Genomic DNA, 6,361 nt, shown 5'->3' with positions numbered 1-6,361 from the left:
ATGGCACACAGCATGTATGGTGTCGTGTGGGTGAGCGGTTTGCTGATATCAACGTTGTGAACAGAGTGCCCCATGGTGCCAGTGGGGTTATGGTATGGGCAGGCATAAGCTACGGACAAAACGAACGCAATTGCATTTTATCGATGGCAATTTGAATGCACAGAGATACCGTGACGAGATCCTGAGGCCCATTGTCGTGTCATTCATCCGCCGCCATCACCTCATGTTTCAGCATGATAATGCACGGCCCCATGTCACAAGGATCTCTGCACAATTCCTGGAAGCTGAAAATGTCCCAGTTCTTCCATGGCCTGCATAATCATCACACATGTCACCCACTGAGCATGTTTGGGATGCTCTGCATCGACAAGTATGATAGCGTGTTCCAGTTCCCGCCAATATCCAGCAACTTTGTACAGCCATTGAACATTCCACAGGCCACAATCAACAGCCTGATCAACTCTATGCCAAGGAGATGTGTCGCGCTGCATGAGGCAAATGGTGGTCACACCAGATACTGACTGGTTTTCTAATCCACGCCCCTACCTTTTTTTTAATTGTATTCCCAGTCATGTGAAATCGATAGATTAGGGCCTAACAAATTTATTTCAATTGACTGATTTCCTTATATGAATTGTAACTCAGTAAAATCTTTGAAATTGTTGCATGTTGCATTTAAATTTTTGTCCGGTGTGTGTGTGTGTGTGTGTGTGTGTGTGTGTGGTGTGTGTGTGTGTGTGTATATATATATATATATATATATATATATATATATATATATATATATATATATATATATATATATCGACTATTCCATTTACTTAAGGTAATGCTTTCCATTAGAAGTCACATGCTCAAAATAAACTGCAGGTTCATTTGTCAATAATGGCAAACTCATTGTCAAAAAAATTGTTTAAATTAGGGCTGTTAAAAGTCATAAAAAGAAGATGTAATTGCAATTAAAAAATCTCTGGTAAAATGGACTGAAAAATCACATATAAAAAGCCTATAGTTCTGTCCAAAAACACTTCATATTTACTACAGTATTTATTCCAGTATATGAAAACGTTTTCATGCATTTTGGTTTGAAATTTGTTATCAGTACAACAAGCACAGCTTCAAAATGAGTGAAAGTCAAGCATATTCACTAAATTGACATTTAATTAAAAAATGTAATTTGAAAACATATCCAGTTCAAGACCAACAAACGAGTTGTAATTTACAATTACGAATCCCTCCTATCCTATCAGCAAATCTATAAAACATCATTATATGTAAAGCATTGGTGGTTCAGTGGTAGAATTCTCGCCTGCCACGCGGGAGGCCCGGGTTCGATTCCCGGCCAATGCAAATGCATTTTTTATTATTTTTTTTAAGTGAATATTTTAAGTGACCGAGTTCCGAGCGTAATTCAATCCAGTCAGTGGTTCTCAAACTATAACACTATGCTCCAAGTGATAACCTGGATACTTAAAGTACTGTATTTTGCTAAATGTATGTTAACTTATTGTTCTCACAACTTGTCAAACATAACTCAATCATATAAACTGATATAAATTAATACAATACCTAAACCAATGAGCTCTTACACAACGTGAAACATGTTAAAATTTGCGACGCATGTTTAAAATGGTAAATCGACCAATCAACATGCAATGACGTTGATGTTGGTCAAAAATAGAATGAAGAAATACCCCCTTTTCACACTGGGAACACTTGTACGGTTCACTTATCAAGTGTGCTCTGCGCTTTTCAGTGGAAACCTCCTCGGATCGTTTCTCTTTCACACTGAATGTGTGCCGAGTACACTTGAAAATGTACTGAGTTCACTTCCACCTTTTCACCTAGTTAACCTCTTTCAAGCAGTCAGAATCTTCGTTTCCACAGGAAGGGAGAATCAAGCAATTAAAACCAGATTACGTAACAGCGTCATCAGACGGACTTCTGAATCTTCAGCATGTTATTTGGTCCTAACACTTGGAGGCGCTGTGTATCCTAATTTTAGTACAGCATTTCTAAGAAACGCATCGTTTATTTTCCAAAATCACATGACAATAGGCACTTTTCCGCATATATGTTTTATGCCTTTGCACTATTTTAATCTATCAAAACATTTAAAGTAACTCTGAAGCCTCGCTGGTCACTGTAAATGATTTATTTAGCACCTGGGATATTAGGATTAAGAACAGGGATACGTCTAGAATGCAGCTTTTAAGTGCACTGTCTGTGTGTCAGACAAAAAAATAACAAAACAGAAAAGCAGTGAAATTGTAATAACAGCTAACCCTAATAATTTTGCATCCTGTCGGTCAGTCCTGTACATTTTAAATGTCGGGCTCCAGGACAAATTGCATCACATTAAATCAGCAACCCACACTGCGCCAAGTTTTTGGGCTTTGAGGTTGAAGTAGCAGCAAATCTATAAAACATCATTATATGTAAAGCATTGGTGGTTCAGTGGTAGAATTCTCGCCTGCCACGCGGGAGGCCCGGGTTCGATTCCCGGCCAATGCAAATGCATTTTTTGAATTTTTTTTTTTTTTTTTTTTTTTTTTTTAGTGAATATTTTAAGTGACCCAGTTCCGAGCGTAATTCAATTCATTCAGTGGTTCTCAAACTATAACACCATGCTCCAAGTGATAACCTGGATACTTAAAGTACTGTATTTTGCTAAATGTATGTAAACTTATTGTTCTCACAACTTGTCAAACATAACTCAATCATATAAACTGATATAAATTAATACAATACCTAAAACAAAGCGTATCAGTAGGGAAAACATATTAAAAATATCCCCGATTGTGCAGACCTTACTTTATGTCGTAAAGCAACCATAAACTATCAACAGCACCAGTGAACTAAACCTAATCAACCCTCGTTAACCTCGTTTCCATAGAGGGATACAATAAACTAAAGCCTGATTGGACAACAGAGAGTGCCATCAGAATAGGAGAGACACAGTTATATTCTTTAGCATAAATGGCTAAAAGACTTCTGAATCTTCAGCATGTTATTTGGTCCTGACACTTGGGGGCGCTGTGTATCCTAATTTTAGAACAGAATTTCTGAGAAATTCAGCGTTTATTCCAAAATCACGTGACAATGGGCACTTTTCAACATATATTTTTAAAGCTTTTACATTATTCTAATCTATGAAAACATTGAAACTAGGTCATATGAAACCTCGCTGGGCATTGCAAATTATTTATTTAGAACCTGGGATATTAGGAATAAGAAATGGGATACGATCTAAGTGTCAGAAAACAAAACAGAAGCGCAGTGAAATAGTGAAATTGTAATACCAACTAACTAAATTTACAGCCCCTGTCTGTAAATCCCGTACTTTTTAAATGTCTGGCAGTTAAATAACCGCAAGCCAGAAACACAGCGACTACCGTGGGGGTGACCATTTTAAATGCGATGGTGAATATTATTTAACATTGTCATCGTTCTCCGATTCTGATGAGGCAAATGAATTCGCTATCTGTAAATATTCCCCTGTGACGCATTGGTGGTTCAGTGGTAGAATTCTCGCCTGCCACGCGGGAGGCCCGGGTTCGATTCCCGGCCAATGCAAATGCATTTTTTTATTATTTTTTTTAAGTGAATATTTTAAGTGACCGAGTTCCGAGCGTAATTCAATCCAGTCAGTGGTTCTCAAACTATAACACCATGCTCCAAGTGATAACCTGGATACTTAAAGTACTGTATTTTGCTAAATGTATGTTAACTTATTGTTCTCACAACTTGTCAAACATAACTCAATCATATAAACTGATATAAATTAATACAATACCTAAAACAAAGTGCATCAGTAGGGAAAACTTATTAAAAATATCCCAGATTGTGCAGACTTTACTTTATGTCGTAAAGCAACCATAAACTATCAGCTAACAAAGACGACACGCCACGCAATACAGTTGGCACTGCTACCGTGGGGGAGACCATTTAAAAGCCGATGGTGAATATTATTTAACAACATTGTCATCGTTCTCCGATTCTGATGAGGCAAATGAATTCGCTATCTGTAAATATTCCCCTGTGAAGCATTGGTGGTTCAGTGGTAGAATTCTCGCCTGCCACGCGGGAGGCCCGGGTTCGATTCCCGGCCAATGCAAGCACTTACTTTTTGTGACTGAGTTCTGAGCGTAATTTAGGCAGTCAGTGGTTATGAAACAATAACACCACGCTCCAGTTATAAACTGGAGACTTTAATTACGTATGTTGCTGGATGTATGCTATTGTTCTCAGGGGTCAAATATAACTCAATCAATCAATCATATAAATTTATATAAATTAATGCAATACCTAAGCTGAAGTACATAACGTACTGGAGTTACAAAAAAGTTTCACTTTCCTATCACAAGCTGCACAAGTCCCAATTAAACAAAATTATAACGATTTGCATCATAACATTATGTAAAAGTATATTAAAATTACCCCAGATGAACAAGTTGTGAATACCTTACTTTACCTCATAAAGCAACTATCAGCTATCAACTAACAAAGGTGACACTGAGTAAACATTTTCTGTGACTATTTTCAGACAGAAACAGTACAAGCTGACATCTCGTTTTAAAACGAAATCCCCGCCACTGTCGTTATACATGTCAAAATACATTTTCACAACGTATTACTGAGGTTTACTTCAGCCTTTCTTTAAAAAAAAGCCGTACACGGAAGTTAAACTGTACAAATTTACTTAAAATAAATTTAGAAAAAAAGCGTTTTCTTTTTGTTTATTACACTCCACATAACAGAGAACAGGAGAACATAAATCAAAACGTTGACTGTTATAGTTTACATAACATTTACCTTGCCAGTTGGGTGTTTAGCGCATTTGATGATCTTAAAAATGAAATGCTAGAGGTGCATTTTTTATTTAGAATAGATTTTGTTATTCCCTATACATTTCCTAATACCGCATCTCCTCTCACTTTTAAGCTCTAAGTCAATTTTTGGATTAAAAAAAAAAAAAAAAAAAAAAAACATTTAGATAGTTGATACTACCTATGCAAGTAGGTCTGGCTCCTTTTTGCAGTGTTTGGAGCGCAGGGTTGGGAAAGTTGGTCAGATCTTGAAATTGTACGTGGCTTCCTCACCCTCAACCCCCTTACTGTGTGCACACTTCAGTATGATTGTAGCCCCATGCTGCCATTGGTACACTAGTGTTTTTGGAAATTTGGGGTTCAAAATTTTGGGGTTCCGTACACAGAAACCCCTTTTAAACAAACCAGAGGAATTGGAAAAGAGTGTTGGGGGTGAATCATTGCATTAGATATAATATATGGTTTGTTCCCCCCAATTTTTAATAATCCTCTTGAGACGTTAAAATATTACATCATTAATTTCTCATTAAACGTCCTGGTCATCTTTACAAATATATATACCATATATATATATATATATATATATATATATATATATTATATGATATATGATATATATATATATATATACTCTACCTGTATTTTGCTAATACGTGTTTTCCAGATTATTATGTTTATTTGTATAATACAAAAACAGGCATTATTTGTTAAGTATTTATGAATTCCAAAAGAATATCTGGATGTTCAGATTTAGTTGTAAATAGGGCGCAGCTTGCTGCTGCATTGCTTTAGACAAGAACATCAGAAAAGTTATGAATGAGGAGAGGCCATTTGGAGCCCCACTGTTCTTCTGTTTCTTCATGTAATGACTACACAACAATAATTGTCTCTCGAATTTCATCCAGATCTCTCTTAAAGGATCCCAGAGCATCAATGGCTTGGCAACCCATTCCATACATCCACTCTCTGTGTGAAAAAGGGCTGTGTATTTTGACTGTGTATATTTCGAATCTGTCCTTGCTCCGCTAACCCTCTGGCCCAGGTCTCTGTGTTAACTTTGAAATAGCAGTATCACGCATGTGTACATTTTTCCATATATCTAAAATAATGCTTATCCATTAGTAGGATGGAGCCTGGTATTAACATTATCTATCACAAGTTATTGAGAGTACTAGATTGGGAATATATGGGGGTGTCTGTCCAGATATACCGTACATGTCCATATGTCAGACTAGTATACATTTTACAGTATATATTTCAATTAACAATCAACACACTGTTGATAAATGTCATGGTCATCAATCTTTTCATCATACTGATAGCTCTAATTTTGAATTTACAGCTGTGACACATGGATGGAAGTTAGTGGCATACGTTTGGTAAAAAAAAAATAGATATGCGTTTAAAATGGCACTTGCTAATATTTTATGGAACAAGTCCAGAGAAGAACAAAAGCACAATGTTTCAGCTAAATCGTGCATTTGTAGACCACATTATCTCTTATAAATGCTGCTCATAAATCATGTACACTA

At 36.4% G+C, this 6,361-nt stretch overlaps 4 non-coding genes across 4 annotated transcripts; all 4 read left to right on the top strand.

Annotated features, from left to right (window-relative positions):
• The first annotated feature begins 1,279 nt into the window (after positions 1-1,279).
• Positions 1,280-1,350, top strand: trnag-gcc. Its single transcript has one exon. It is a non-coding gene; the product is annotated as a tRNA-Gly (tRNA).
• A 1,093-nt stretch (positions 1,351-2,443) lies between these two features.
• trnag-gcc lies at positions 2,444-2,514 on the top strand. Its single transcript has one exon. It is a non-coding gene; the product is annotated as a tRNA-Gly (tRNA).
• Positions 2,515-3,505: 991 nt separating this feature from the next.
• Positions 3,506-3,576, top strand: trnag-gcc. The gene has a single exon. It is a non-coding gene; the product is annotated as a tRNA-Gly (tRNA).
• Positions 3,577-4,046: 470 nt separating this feature from the next.
• Positions 4,047-4,117, top strand: trnag-gcc. The gene has a single exon. It is a non-coding gene; the product is annotated as a tRNA-Gly (tRNA).
• Positions 4,118-6,361: the final 2,244 nt, after the last annotated feature.

The sequence above is a fragment of the Polyodon spathula genome, chromosome 1 (genome assembly GCF_017654505.1).
Source record: "Polyodon spathula isolate WHYD16114869_AA chromosome 1, ASM1765450v1, whole genome shotgun sequence".
Taxonomy (NCBI): Eukaryota; Metazoa; Chordata; class Actinopteri; order Acipenseriformes; family Polyodontidae; genus Polyodon; species Polyodon spathula.
This window is presented reverse-complemented; position numbering and strand designations above follow the sequence as displayed.